Consider the following 16,449-nt stretch of genomic DNA (forward strand, 5'->3'; position numbering starts at 1 on the left):
ATGCTTTTCTTTAAAAAAATTACTTTATATTATAAAAATTATTATTTGGGGCATTTTTAAAAGAAATTAATGACAGTTAATATACATTACTAGATATGCGCAAGGCTGCTTCTTTACCTTCTACAATAATACTCATCCTCCAGAGTCCCGACCAGAGCAGACTGCCGTTACGCGCAGGCACGCGCCGACTACTGTCGACTACTGCAGACTACTGCAGACTACTCAAAAGACTACTGCGGACTAGCAACAACTAACTACATACTACTCTCTGGTCAGAGACTCTGCCATGCCTCGCCCATCGCCGGCAACGCATACGTCTTACATAACCCTCCACTGGGGGGGCAAAAATTTGGCAGCGATAGTGAGTCAATTGGACTCTACATGAGCAACAAATTTTTCTTAATTAACTAAGTTTACAATCACAGAATATATACATATATATAAGTGCAGAACATGAAATAAAATATAGTGCACATGCACTGAGTACAGAACATATCAAGCAAAGACAAAATGTATACACAATGAGTACAAATCATATTAACAAATGACATAAAGTGCACACGCACTGTAGTTCAGAATATATCAGCAAATCACAAAATGTATACGGAATGAGTACAAATCATATTAAAAAATGACATAAAGTGCACACGCACTGTAGTACTGAACATATCAGGAAATCACAAATGTATAGGCAATGAGTACAAATCATATTAACAAATGACAAAAAGTGCACACGCACTGTAGTTCAAAACATATCAGCAAATCACAAAATGTATATGCAATGAATACAAATAATATTAACAAAATGACAAAAGTGCACACACACTGTATATACTTTTTTTTACTATTTTACAAGAACTGGGATAGGAAAGGGAAGGATTGCATCATGGTTGTAGCACTTTAGGTTGCACGCAGCTGCACTGAAAGTCCACATCTTTCTACAGAAGCACAACACCAAGTGAGACAATCTGAAGTTCTATTCCTTGAAGTATTAATCAGTGTAGCCAAGACACTGAAATGTCGTAGTAATATTCCATGTTATCATTTTGGTAGTACATTAGGTACACCAAACAGTGGGACCATAATAACATTTCCATCGCTCAAGGTGGTGGACAGAATGTCGTGTCAACACCACGTTCGTGTAAGGTACACCAACGTAGAATTAGTGCAAAAACCAAATATAGTGCTCCATGATCATGAAGATAGACAGGACAAACGGATATTGCAGTAATTTCTGGTAATTAGGTCAGAAGGTGAAGGACATTAAGCCACATACTAGTCTTCATTGAGAATTACACTAGTCTAACAACTGATTTGAGTAATTGGTGGCACTCATCGCCCAGTTACTGAACATTTCTGTACCATGTATGAAGTATTACAGAATAATGTTCATAAATCATCTGGTTACAGTGAACATTGGCACTCATTGGCCAGTTACAAACCATCAGAAGTCATCATTGAAAACAGGAGCTAATGAATGGCATAGTATTAACATAATTCACTTAGTTATAGTAGTCATTGGCACTCATTGGCCAGTCACAAAACATATAGCAAGTATTGAATAGTACAAAACATTTTTCATCATTCAAGTGACATACGACATATTTAAAATAATTATTGGCACTCATTGGCCAGTTACACAGTATTCTTATATTTTTATAAAACCTTATTCAGTATTATTCAGAAGTTATCATTCAAAATGAGAGTCAATTATTGGCATAGCATTTATAGAGTATAACAAAAATATTATTTACAGAAATTATTGGCATAGCATGTATGCATTATTACAAAATATCATTCACTATTACTTAGAACTGATCATTCCAGTGACATAGGACATATTGAAAATGCAACATACTGTAACTATTATTCAACGTCTGTGACTAGAAAATATCATTCAGTATTACTCAGAATTCTCTTAAACTGGTAGCATTATTTGGGACAGGTAATACATTTTTTTTTGTGCTAGCAATGCATTGCGTTGGGATCGATAATTAATAACTGGGGCATAACAATATTTGCATTTGACTTATTGCTGCAAATGAAGATGTGTAACGTCATTCGTCATGAGTCAGCTGTAGCAATGTTATGAAACAAGTAGAGTATATGTGATCACATTCATGAATGACACACACAAATGGGTAAGAAAAAATGCAAGTACTAGAACAGGTTTAATGATTAACTGCTTATAGTGTATTAATTTCGTGAATAATTTCTCCTGCAAAAAATACAAAATGGATTATTAAACTGAAAGAAGAAACGCATATTATGCTGAAAAGTAGTGAACTTCGAATTAACAGGTAGTGAAATGTGTATAAAATATATATTTTCTCTAGCTGTCCTTTCCAAAACCTTCAGTCATCATACCATGCGACATAAGACTTACTGTCAAAACGAACTGCGACAAATACTTAAATAACTACATAGCATAAATACATAAACTTCAACATTAGCCTTTTCTGCAAAAAAAAAACTTCATTATCCATATCATCATAATTCCATTATTATCATCACCTGTAAAGAAAAACTTCATTATCCATATTAACATATTCTTCATCATTATTCATCACCATTCATTATCATCTGCAAAAAAGTCACTTCATTATTCATTATACAACTATTCTTTATTTCTAGCATATTTCATCACTAAAACTAAGATGTGTAGTTCTGTCTGACGGCCTGCATCAATCGCCTCGTATTCTGAAAGAAAAAAATAGTTAAGACTGCTATTCTACGATGTGTATAGTATATTCTCGTTACTGCTTGTTAATTCTGATCCATTTACTCTTCGTGACGAGGTATTGCATCTTCTTTCGTTCATTCCGAAGGTGAAATTCCCATTTCTGTTTAATTTATTTCTTTTATACGTTATTGCTTTCTGAAAATGATGAACAATGACTAATGTCTTGCATTTAAATCATATACCCATTAAATAGAAACTGGTTTCTAGTGATATAATTGAACATACAGCATAGCATGACGGAAAACGTAATATGTCAAAAACACACAGTGTGCAGGTGCAAATATGTACACAGAGTATCACAATGTAGCAGAAAAAAATGTAAAATAGTCACGATGTTGAGATACCATAAGGAAAAATGTTGAAGTCAACTGTTGTTTGTTATATCTTAAATATTTCATAGTGCATACAAACAAAACGGGAAAACAATCATACATACATAAAAAATGGAAAATGTACACGGTCTGATATATAACGACAAGAAACGACTTTCTTTGTGTTCAGCTTGTATCTTGTGTAGTTAATAGAGGCGAGAATTTAAGACTTTAATGGAGAGAGAATTTGATAAAATTAATATGTCACTGGATAGAATTGCATAATTGTTCATAAAATATGTAAGTTTATCTGGAAAAATGTGCACGGTCTGATGAGTAACGACAAGAAGAGCGACCTTGCCGGGCACTCGCCAAGAAAAAATACGATAATCATCAGTAAGTAGTTACATAAATATAATTGCATAAGTGGTCATAAAAAAAATCAGGAAATGGCATTACAGTGTGATAAATCATAAAGTATGTTCATTCAATAAAGGGTTTGATGTTGGAGACATGGTGATTGCCCTTGCTTTTTCTGGTTCTCAAAGTTTCGACGAGTACTACATTGGGGTGAGGAATGCTGCGAATTCGATATGGACCTGCGCATAGAAGCTCAAATTTACTGCATCTATTCTTTCCTCTGTTGGATAAATCGTGTGTACGTACTAATATCTTCTGTCCAATGCGAAAGTCACGGCGTGTACAAACCTGTTTTTGCTGTCTTCTCCGGCGCTCTGCGGCACGTTTGATGTTGTTCAGCGCAATGTCAATTATTTCATGGTGTCGTAGCCGATGAGATGTAGGAAAGGTTACTAATTCTTTAATTTTGTTACGTGGTTCAACATTTTTCAGTATAACAGACGGAGATAGCATAGTAGATTCATTTGGTATGGTATTAATTACATCCTGGAATGAGAGTATGTATGTGTCCCAATCAATATGTTTTTTATGGCAGTATATTCTACACAGTTTAACAATTTCTTTCATTAATCGTTCACAAGGGTTCGAAGAAGCATGGTACCTGGATATCTATAGATCGGAGAAATGTTTCTAGCTTGTAACATACGTGTCCATATACTAGATTGAAACTGTGGTCCATTGTCGGAAATTACTTTCAACACATGCCCTACTTGAAATAGAAAATGTTTTACAAATGCTTTCGAAACAGTTTTAGCAGTAGCTTTGCGTAACGGAGTGAAGGTAACAAATTTTGAAGTGAGTTCAACAGCGACAAAGATGTAGCAAAAACCTCTATTAGTTCTGGGAATCGGACCAAAAATGTCTACAGCGGCCATGTGCCTCAATTTAACAGGTACAATGGGATGTAATGGTGGAATATGTGAAGTCGTATCTGACTTAGCTTTCTGGCAGATTTTACATGACGCTAAAATTCGTCGTATACGTTTCTCCATGTTGGTAAAATAACAGTTCTGTCTCAGTATAAGAAAACATTTTCTGGCTCCGTAATGTGCGTAACTTAAATGAGTATACCAGATTAATTTGTTAACAAGTTCGTCAGGAATGCATAATAACCAATTGTTGCTGTCAGGGTGAGAGCGGCGAAACAGAATATTATTGCGTACAGTGTAATGGTTTCTAATGGTAACATTATTCTTATCTTGCAAAAGGTGTTTAATCTCTTTCCATACGTTGTCTTTGCTATGCTCTTGTGCTATGTCTTGTAATGATGCCGAAATGAAATTTTCAAATGCAACTCGTTGAATGTACATGACGCTGAGACTTGCTTTGCAGAAGTTGGTTGCGATGTCTTGCTGATTGTTCCTGAGAGAACGGGATAGTGCGTCTGCTACAGTATTTTGTGTGCCGGAAATGTGAACAATTGTAAAATTAAATTCCTGTAAATAAAGTTTCCATCTGCTTAATCTGTCGTGAGTAAATTTAGCCGAAAGGAAAAAGCTGTATAGCTCTATGGTCTGTATAAACGGTCGTATGTCTTCCATAAAGGAAATGCCGACATCTCGTAAAGCCCATACAACACATAATGTTTCAAGTTCAGTAACAGCATAATTACGTTCAGCAGGTGACAGAATGCGACTCGCAAAGGCTATGTTTTTAATTACTGTAGTGCCATCTTCTTCAATTTCCTGAAAAATATGTACGCCTAAAGCGGTGTTGGAACTGTCGGTGGCAATAGAAAAATTTCTAGTAAGATCTGGATGTGATAAAAGTGGTGCATTCAACAAAGCATGTTTCAGGTTCATAAATTCAGAATGTGCTTGCTTATCCCAGGACCAAATAGTGTTTTTACCTGTCAATTGACACCATCTAGGGGTGTCTAAAGCAGAGTAATGAATAAATTTACGAAAAAAGTTAGTTAAACCCAGAAAGCTGCGTAGTTGTTTCTTCGTCGTTGGAACACTAATGTCACGTAAAGCTTGAAGTTTTTCCGGGTCAGGCGCAATGCCCTCTGCTGAAATTACATGTCCAAGAAATTTTATAGAAGTTTTACCAAAGTGCGATTTACTGAGATTAACTGTGAGTCCTTATGCACGTAAAGTTCGTAACAGTTGTTCAAGAATCAGATTGTGTTCAGACCAGTTAGCTTCGGCAATAAGAATGTCGTCTACATACGTTGTGTTTCTGTCTTTAAGTTCTGTCGAAAGTATAGTATTCAAACCGCGAATAAATGCTGCTGAAGAAATAGTTAAACCGAACGGTAATTTACAAAACTGATAACAGTCACCAAAACAGAGAAAAGCCGTGTACTTTCTGCAGTTCGGATGGAGTTGAATTTGCCAAAATCCCGATTTCAAATCTAATGTGGAATAAATAGCAGTACTATGAAATTTCTGTTGAAGTTCTTCTGGTGTTTGAGGGCGACCGTTTCATTAATAATAATGTCATTGATGTGCCGCGAATCAAGTACGAGGCGAAATGAACCATCCCTTTTTCTTAACAATATGGAGCAGGTTTATGTACGGACTAACTGCCGGTTCAATAATTCCTTGGTCAAGCATAGCTTGCAATTCTTTCTTAACTTGTTCTCTGTGAATATACGGAATGGGATAATACTTGGCTTTAAATGTGTCGTGCCGTTTAACTTGAAATTCATACATAAAACCGGACATAGTACCAGGCACGTTGTCAAAAACTGGAGCTTGCTGTAAAAGAATTTTGCGTAGTTGCGTGCGTTCGTCGTCTGTATTTGCACTGCTCTGTTTAACTTTATCAGAAATCATCTGTATAACGTCATAGTCGGCTTCGTCTGGAGTATTATAGTTGTGTACGTACGTATCTGTTAACAATGTGTAATGACAGTCTATGTTACGTGATGCGGAAATGACCTCTGTACGATTATTTGTTTGTTCTTCAGCAGATAAAGAGTGCTGAAATTATAAAGCCAGTTGTACATTTTGATCCTTTAACATTAAATAGGAATTTTGAAAGTCAATAATTGCGTCGTGTTGTACCAGAAAATTCGTACCTAAAATAACGTCTGTCGTCAATGAGGGAACAATCCAAAAAATTGTGTGAAATGTATGACCTGCAATACAAAATGATAAATGTGTCTGTAATTTAACATCTACTCCTTTACCAGATACTGCTCCTTTTACTTTCGTTTTGCCTAATGGTAACGTAGGATAAGTATTCTCTTTGTTACACTGGTTGAAAGTTCCTCATTTATGACTGACATAGGAGATCCAGAATCGATCACTGCTGAAAATTTGGATGATCCAATCTTTACTTCGATGACAGGGTGTGAAATGGTCTTTTGAATAACTGGTCTTTCCTGCAAAAGAGTGTCTCTGATGTCGTCAAAAGTAATAACATTTTTGTAAACATGATTCTCTGTGTCCATAGTATCGCTTACGTTGCTGGAAGATGCAACCTGTACTGTATTTAGTCAAATTCTATCTGACGTGCTATTATTGTCGGGAGGATGCAGTGGCATTTCCACTATTTGAACTGTTCTCTTATTTCGTCCTGACGTATTACGTTCGGGATAATATCTACTGTCTGGTTCATTCACGATAATTTGCTGTTGCGGATGATTTTGCTGCTGATAAGACCGACTGTTTCTAAATGTAAGCTGAAAATTGTGCTCATTACTTTTACGTCTGTCATGATAGTCATTTCTATACGGTGCATTACGATATGAATTGAAATGGTGTGTTTTCTGGACGTACTGGTTTCCTTGTTGCTGTGCATTACTATTTGTTGGAGCTGATGCTATACGTGCAGGCGCGAAACATTAAAGCTTGGTTGAGCTTGTACATTACATTGTTGGCTAGGTATGCTAACCGGCTGGCTTTGATGCTGTTGCGGTGAAAATCGTCTATTGTTACCAAAATGTGGTTCCTGTTGCTGGTAATTTTGACGATACTGATAAATAAAATTTTGTCTTTCATTAAAATTACGCTGGTAGTTCTGAAGTGCCTAATGAAAGCTGTCACTTTCGGTAAAACTTATCATGTCAGGTTTTCTTTACACGTTTCTTAATCCTAGATAGATCGATAGTGGAAGAGTTGTTTTAATAGATATAAAGGATAGTAGAAGAGAAGGCAGCAGTGCAGAAAACTAAAGATAAAATAGCACTACTACAGCTCAGGGTCCTGTGCACGCTACGGCACATATTCATTAAAGCGTAATGAATCCCCTGAGGTCAATTACGCGCTGCAAATAAACTTTAGCTTCTGCGTTACAGGCAATGCCGGTGAAAATTCAAAGGCAAATTGTTGTATCCAGTCCAATTCTAGTTTCTGCATTACAGGCAATGGCGGTGAAAGTACAAAAATAAATTGTCGTATCCAGTTCAAAGCGTGTACCTGTGCTCTGTCATTTTTAAATACCTTATATTTTTTTACGGATAAAAATTGCTTATAATCAACGTTATCGTCTCTGAATGTGTGAACAGGTTCAGGATTGAATAAGAATCTGTTTGTCTGTGATTGTTCAGAATCTGAGTCACGTACTCTCTGTAAATTACCTTAATTATACTGGCTGTGTGAGTGTGACAAATGTTCGGAATGTGCCATATGCTGTGACGTGTTATTGACTGAAACATTTTTCATCTGTGTCATTTCTTGCTGTAAAGTTGACAATTTTCTACGGAATGTATTATTGGACGAATCTATCTCACTGATAGTCTGCTGTAAATTTTGAAATTCGGGTGTTTGATTAAACGAAATTGGTGAAGTATCGTCTGATTTGCTGTCATTATTACTTTCGATAACATCAATACGACTGGCCAATTCATCATATTTTTCAGTCAGTATTTTTACCTGATCATCGTTTTTAGTGTCCCAAGCATTAATTTATTTTTGTATTTTACGTGTGGTTTCGTTCAATTTTTTAACGTCTGCTTTGATGGCATCGGGATCCTGTATTAATTCTAATTGTTCAAGTCTGTCGGTCACTGTTTGAAAGTCTACTGTTTGTGTATCTGTTTTTGATTTAAGATCGGAAATTTCATCACGCAATTCGGTGTTCAACTGTTTGATTGTATTAATTTCGTCTGATACTGTAGCAATATTGTTGTCTATTATGTTTTTGCTTTCGTAAACAATTTACGCTTATCTTCTTGTCTCTGTGCGGTAATTGTTTCCATAACTTGTCGCTTTACTTTATTCTGTTCCTGTATGAATTTACGGTAATGCGTTTCACTGTTTTGTAGGTGGTGATTAAAGCGTTCGTCAATTTGACTGTTCTGTTGGTCGAATTTCGCGTCTACTTTTGCATCCAGTGTGAGCGAAAGTTCTGCTGACATTAATTTAAACTCCTCGCGTAACTGTGTTGCTGTTTACCGACTGCACTAATTTCGTCTCTAAGTGATTCAGTTGTAGCTGCCTGCATATTCCTTAATTCTTGAGCAACAGATCTAATTTCTTCACTACTTTTCCTAGCACAAGCCTTAATTTCCTCACATAATTGTTCTTTAGTATCGTGACATTGCGCGGCAACGGCTGTAATCTGTTCACTAAGCTGTCTGGAATTGTTGTCTAGTTTTTCATTAAGGTTGTCATGTTTTTCATTAAGTTGTTTGAAATTTTCACTCTGTTGTTTGTTCTGTTCATTAAGTTGTTTGAAATTTTCATTAAGTTGTTTATGATTGTTGTCTTGCTTATCATTCGACTGTTTGACACTTTCATTAAGTTGTTTATTCGATTCAGTAACTTGTAGCAATAATGCCATAATTTGATCCAAGCCAATACTACCAACTCTATTCTCTGTACTGTGTGATGGTGTATTTGCATGTGTCACGCTTTGTATAACCATTTGGTTATTCTGTGATTCTTGAAAATGTTTGGTAATCGGATGTGCACTGTTAGTCACTATCTCGGAATCAAATAAATTGGACGTACTTTGAGTACATAGTTCATTTTCGTTAGAAAAATTCATCTGTTCATAATTCAAATTTTGCAAATCGGCCGTGTCTAACTGGGCAGCGTTCATTGTAACAAAACGTCCCGCGTCATCAATTGTCGTTAAATTAACAAAGGACACAACTGAATTTGTTTGCTCATCATTAGCATTAAAATCATTACTAGTGATCAGTATGCACTGATTGTCTGTAAATGGAGGACTATCGTTAAGACACTGAGTGTCGCAAGTATTATCGGTCAAATTATTAGAGTCGGCTATTTCACTCATTCATCGCGATGTACTGTTAACAGTTTTTCGCGACATTTTTCACAAAAAATCAAAATTAAGCACAAATGAAACAAGGACAATGCAAAAATGCAACAAACAATTACAACAAAGAGCAACAAATTGCCGATGATCTGTGAAAGCAATAGTGACAAATTAGTAAATGCGTTGCGCCAGATGCAAACTACATTTAACTAAATAAGAGCAGATATATGACTACTTAACAGAAGATTCACAAAGAAATACGATTCTGGCCGGATGTCGCCAAGTGTAACCTGCCCACAGATTAATTTAAAAGGAACCAAGAACCAAAAGTGTAACCTCCGCACAATAATAATAATTAAATGAATTTTATACATTGTAACCTCTGAACAAAATTGGTTCCCATTTATAGTCTCTGTGCAGAAATGCACTCACATTTGATGTAACCACAAAATTCAATTCCTAAACAACAAAATAATAAAAAAAATTCAGTATCCTGATAAATTTTATGACGACAGCAGCGCTGCGCCTCGACCCTGTATTCTGAATAAAAAAAGGAAAAATTCTTACCGCAATAAAAACTGCGAATATATCTGCTCTTCCGTAAAAAAAAATTTTTGGCACAGCTTCGTGCAATGCTGGCCTATATTTTTTTTCTGATTCTTGGAAGGAATGATTATGCATTGGAAATATTCTTTAAATTGAAATGAATGCTTTTCTTTAAAAAATTACTTTATATTATAAAAATTATTATTTGGGGCATTTTTTAAAAGAAATTAATGACAGTTAATATACATTACTAGATATGCGCAAGGCTGCTTCTTTACCTTCTACAATAATACTCATCCTCCAGAGTCCCGACCAGAGCAGACTGCCGATACGCGCAGGCACGCGCCGACTACTGTCGACTACTGCAGACTACTCAAGACTACTGCCGACTAGCGACAAGCAACAACTAACTAAATACTACTCTCTGGTCAGAGATTCTGCCATGCCTCGCCCATCACCGGCAACCCATACGTCTTACAAGCTTTGTGTCTTGCCGTCATCGAAGGTACACGAGTGAGCCTTCGTCTCCGAAAGCCCAGATATTTCGTTGAATTGTTCACACGCTAAGACTTGTTGATGGCCCAGCATTGAAATCTGCAGCAATTTGTGGAAGGGTAGCACTTCTGTCACGTTGAACGATTCTCTTCAGTCGTCGTTGGTCGAGTTCTTGCAGGATCTTCACCCGGCCACGCTGATGTCGGGGATTTGATATTTTACTGGATTCCTGATATTCATGGTGCACTCGTGAAATGATCATACAGGAAAATCCCCACTTCATCGCTAACTTGGAGATGCTGTGTCCCATAACTCGTGCGCCGGCTATACACCACGTTCAAACTCACATCTTGATAACCTGCCATTTCAGCAGCAGTAACCGATCTAACCACTGCGCCAGACACTTGTGGTCTTGTATAGGCGTTGCCGATCGCCGCGCCTTATTCTACCTCTCTACATATCTCTCTATTCGAATGCGCATGCCTATACCATTTTCTTCGGTGCTTCAGTGTAGATATATTGTGTGTCAGTGAAGTGAAACGGTCAGACGAAGATAGCGTAATATCAGCAGCGGCAGAAAATGATGTAACGGGAGTACGATTCGTTATGAACAGGAAGATAGGGCAAAGAGTCTGTTACTGTGAACAGTTCAGTGATGGGGTTATTCTCATCAGAATCGACAACAAACCAACGACAATAACGATAGTTCTGATATTCAAGCTGGTCAGAAACAGCCTGAAAAGCTTGTAAGGGAGTTGCAGGTGAAGCTGTTCGGGGAAATAACTGTTACGAAAAAAAAATCGATAAGTTGCGCCTTTTGCGAGTTATTTAGCATTGAAGCTAGCCTATCAGGTCGCCGGACGGGCAAATTCAAGTACGCGCTTAAATGCCAGTGTTCAGACATCTCTGGGTCCGTGGGTTACCACTAGTTCAAATGCTCATTACCATTAAAATGTGGGTCTTTCGGAAGTGATGAATTTAAGCTAGGTGAGGAAAAGTTACCGCTCTGTAGTTTGCGGAAACGTTGATGTTTGGCGACACTGTCCCTGGCAAACTGCTTGAATTTACGCGCGTGACGACCCGATTGATTAACTGCAATGCTAGAAAACTCGGAAACGGCGGAGGGCCTATCGATTTTTTTAACAATTATTTCTTTGCGGAACCTCCCCTGTCACATCCTTACAAGCTTTTTAGACATTTTCTAACTACCCTGTATATGCCAACTTCACACACGATCAAGAGATAGAGAAAATGTATGAGGATACTGAAAGGATAATTCGTTACATAGATGGAGAGGATAACTGAATACTCGTAGGGTAAAAAGGTATGGGGGATACGGGGGTAGTAGTAGGATCGAAATAGGAGCAAGACTAACTGAGTTCTCCAATAACTAACTATAGCATGTACACTGCCATAGAAACACAGGAGGAAATGGTACACCTAGAAAAGGCCGATAGACGGTGGAGGTTCTAGCTGGATTTCATCATGAGCTGACAGAAATCGAAAAACCATCTGTTGGATTGCAAGCCTTACTCAGAAATGGAACTAGACTCGGATAACAATTAAGTTGTGATGAGGAGCAGATGGACTTTTAAGGGAATCGTCCGGAAGAATCAAGGTGGAATTTAAAGACAATAGTCCAGAAGAATCAGCATGGAAGTGATATTGAAATACTGAGGAATGATGAGATGCGTTTGAAATTCCCAAAGGCCGTAAACATTGTAATAGCAAGTGCCACAATACATAGTTTGGTTGATAAGACGTGGAAGGCTCTAAAAAGGGCTATAACACAAGTCGGAGTGACACACATAGGTATAAGGGAAATAACTGCGAAACATACATCAATTTATCAACGACAGAATGGTGTACAAAGATGTTCAGGGGAAAAGGGAACACAGCAATGCAAGTCACATATTAACGAAATAAATAAGACACGCAGGAAAGTATAGATGAAACGACTGCAGGAAAAAGTGTGAAGTAATAGGAAGACAAATGGTCGTCGGTAGGACAGGCTCGGAATTGAGAAAAGTCAAAACAACTTTCTGTGACATTAAAAGCATAGAAGTCAACGCTGAGAAATCAACTGTTAAATGCAGAACAGATAACATGTTTGTGTAAAAACGTCAGACCCATACCAGGGTGAGGAACTGTTTGATGTGCCAGAAAAAGGAATGGGTGGCAATATGACAAGTATAGATGTTCCTGTACTAGGCTCATAGTTTAACACGGCTTTGAAAGATTTTTCATCAAATAAGATAGAAGGCATAGACAAAATTCTTTCGGAATTTCTAAAATCATTGGGGGGATCAAATGACTGTTCAGATTGGTCTGTAAAATCTATGAGATCAGAGGCATAACATCAGATTCTACTAAAAATACCAAAGGTGTCCGTACCTCACTTAAAACCCTTCTGCCTCTATTTATTATTCTTATCAACTATTAAATTATACACAACAGAAAATAACTTACCAGTCGTCTGTGGCTGTTGCCCGTATGTTTGCTTTCCAGACTCTCGTTTATCAGTTTACTCTCAGAAGTTTTTAAGACTGGACATACGGCGTACGCCACTAGACCACCTAGTGCAAAATCGCTCTACTTAATAGCGAGAGAAGACCACCATGTAGATGGGACATAGAGTCAAGAAAGATAGATGGAATGAATTAACAGCAGGGAGCTCAAGAGAGGCAGAAATGGAAGAACCTGCTGGACTCCTATGTTGCATGCTGAATAAGGTCACATCACAAAGTGATCGAATTGGATGATGATGATGATGATGATGATGATACAGGGCGTTTGCTTATTATATTGTATTTGCAGTGAGAATGATGTCAGATGTAGGAGACACAAATATAAAAAAACTGCCATACTTTCCTTACTTTCATTCTGTTATGTCATATGGGATCATATTCTGGGGCAACTCATCAACCGACCAAACGTTTTTAGGGTGAAAAAGAGTGTGACAAGAATCATTTGTGGTGTAAATTCAAGAACGTCATGTAGAAACTTCTTCAAGGAACTTTGTATTCTAACCACTGCTTCTCAGTATATTTATTCCTTAATGAAATTTGTTGCAAGTAATACATCTCTATTTCCAACCAAAAGCTCAATAAATAGTATTAGTACTAGGAGTAAGAACAATCTACATAAAGAACTAGAATCGCTTACCTTGGTGCAAAAAGGGGTCCAATATTCAGGAACACACATTTTCAGTAACCTGTCATCAACCATTAAAAACTTGGTTTCAGATAAATCACGGTTTAAACATAGTTTGATAAACATTTTGATACGTAACTCCTTTTACCCTGTAGATGAGTATCTTAACAGAGACTGTTAAGCCAGCTTAAGTAAAAATCTCTGTTACATTTCAATTTCGACAGCACATGGCCACAACAGTCAAGATTAGGTATTTTGTGCATGATAACTTTATTAAAAGTGCATAACAATGTTTCATTCTGACAGCGTGTTAATTCTGTAAATATTAGCTGTTCCATTTCACAGCATTGTATTCACCTATTTCGACAATCCTGACAAATGATCAGGGTCGTAAGTATTATATTCAAATGTTTTATCTTTTTATCTTAAACCTTCTGACATGTTCCACACCCACGAGAATCATCTCATTTATTGGGTCTGTGGAACGAAAGCTGAATCTAATCTAATCTAATCTAGGTACGTACGAAAAGGATGGGTATAGGACTGTGAAACAAGCGAACAATTTTAATAAAAGTAGGTCCAGAAAGCAATGGCTTCATAAAAAAAAGTGTATGGACAGTCACGTCAACGTTGCAACACTATTAACGTTTGAGGTACCGTCTATTTCGAAAAAGCACAAGTGTGCTGTAAATTACAGAGTGATTAATTGATATCATCATTTCAGATACCTATGTATTGGTAAACGTAATTTCGACAACATATGTTTCGGTCTTGTCTCGCCAGTATCTTGGCCTCCCCTGTCTCCCAACTTGAAACTGTCGGGTCTTTTTTTTGTGTGGATATCTAAAACCTGTGATGTATTCTATCCCTGTTGAGACTGTCGTTGAGGTCTCGGAACGCACTGTGCACAGTTGTCAACGCATGTTGTACACAGCAGGGATATTTGATCGTGTACAGTCATCGATTAGTAGATGTGCTGAAGCCATCCGTCATATAAACGGTACCATATCTGTCACAGCATAAAGACAAGCGCCGGCACGTTAGTCGGGAACGATAGAGCAGAGAAGGCTGAGCGAAGACGTCAGCCAATGGCACACTGACTGACCCCTTTCCAGGAAGACAATGCTACAGCAGCGGCCTCTATGCGAAGAGACCATAAGCACCACACCCGACTGGTCATGGCCCAGTTGACTAGCGAGTCGAACAGAAGCATCAGCACTAGCTACTGAATAGAAGTGTCAACTATATTACTTCACTTGAATTAGAATTGTTTGTGCTGCAGAACACTGATTATTTTGCATGTCGCCCTTTGCTTGCGACACATCTATGTAATTCTCAGTGTTAAGTATTGTCATTTACTTTTCGTAATGAAACTCATTAATACGATTTGTTTGAATGTTGTCTATCGATCGGAGAAGGCATGTTTCCTAGACACCCCGCCTTTGGCGACTAGGCAGCATTTAACAATACCGACTGTCTGTTGTAATGTGTTTGTCTATAAGTGCATTACTGTAGTCTGGATCCTCGGGGATCATGTACTCATTGGTTTCCATAGCCATGTTTAATAGAGTTACTTGCTTTTTTCATCGTCCTCTAAGCGCCCATTTCTATTGTACCTAGGTTATGTGATCAAAATTATCAGGACACTCCTATCTAACGATGTAGTGACCACTAGATTTCATGACAGGCTGACACATCAAGATACAAAGTGGCGGCGAGTACTGCGTAGTCAGGAGAGAAGCAGTAACATCAAAATGGGTAGGTCAGAAGAGCTTTGTGACTTCAACGTGGACGAACGATTGGAGGTCACCTCAGTAACAGATCCATCAGGGATGTTTCAGCCCTTCCCAAGCTGCACAAGTCCACTGTTGGTGAAACGATTGTGAAGTGAAGAAGCAACGGAAGAACCAAAATTAAATGGAGACCAAGCTGGTGCCAGGGACCGTCCAGCACTGCAGACTGTGGCTGTAAAAAAAAAAAAAAAAAAAAAAAAAAAAAAAAAAAAAAAAAAAAAAACAGCGTGAAATCAGTGGCAGGAATCACTCCAAAGTGTTACGAGCAGTCCTTCTACCGTAATGAGTATGTTTAGGTAGTTTAAGAGAATAGGGCACAGTAGTCGAGCAGTTCCTCATGAGCTGTACGTTTCTGTAGTCACTGTTTAACGACGCTTGAGATTGTGCAAAGAGCGACGCCAGTGGACAGTTGGCAAGTGGAAAACAAGTGTTTTGCAGTAATGAATCACATTAAAAACTGTGGCTGTTTGATAGAAGAATTTGGTTTTGATGAATGCCTGGATAACATGACCTGCCGTTATTTGCACTGACAACGGGGAAGTATGCATAAGGTGGTGTTACAGTATGGAGATCTGCTTCGTCGTTAGGGTGTGGTTCCAGTATCAGACTTAAGAAAATGCTAAATGCGGAAGGATATGAGCACGTTTTAAATTAATGTTTACTGCGTAAAGGAGGGGGACGGTTCGGAGACAAGGATGTATCAACATGTCAATGCAACTCGTCTTAAAGTAGAATCTCTGAGGGAACAGCATGCCTGAAATAGACTGGTCTGTCCAGAATCACGACCTGAACCGCGTGGAACACCTTAGGGTGA

Source organism: Schistocerca cancellata, chromosome 1 (assembly GCF_023864275.1).
Source record: "Schistocerca cancellata isolate TAMUIC-IGC-003103 chromosome 1, iqSchCanc2.1, whole genome shotgun sequence".
In the NCBI taxonomy this organism is placed as follows: Eukaryota; Metazoa; Arthropoda; class Insecta; order Orthoptera; family Acrididae; genus Schistocerca; species Schistocerca cancellata.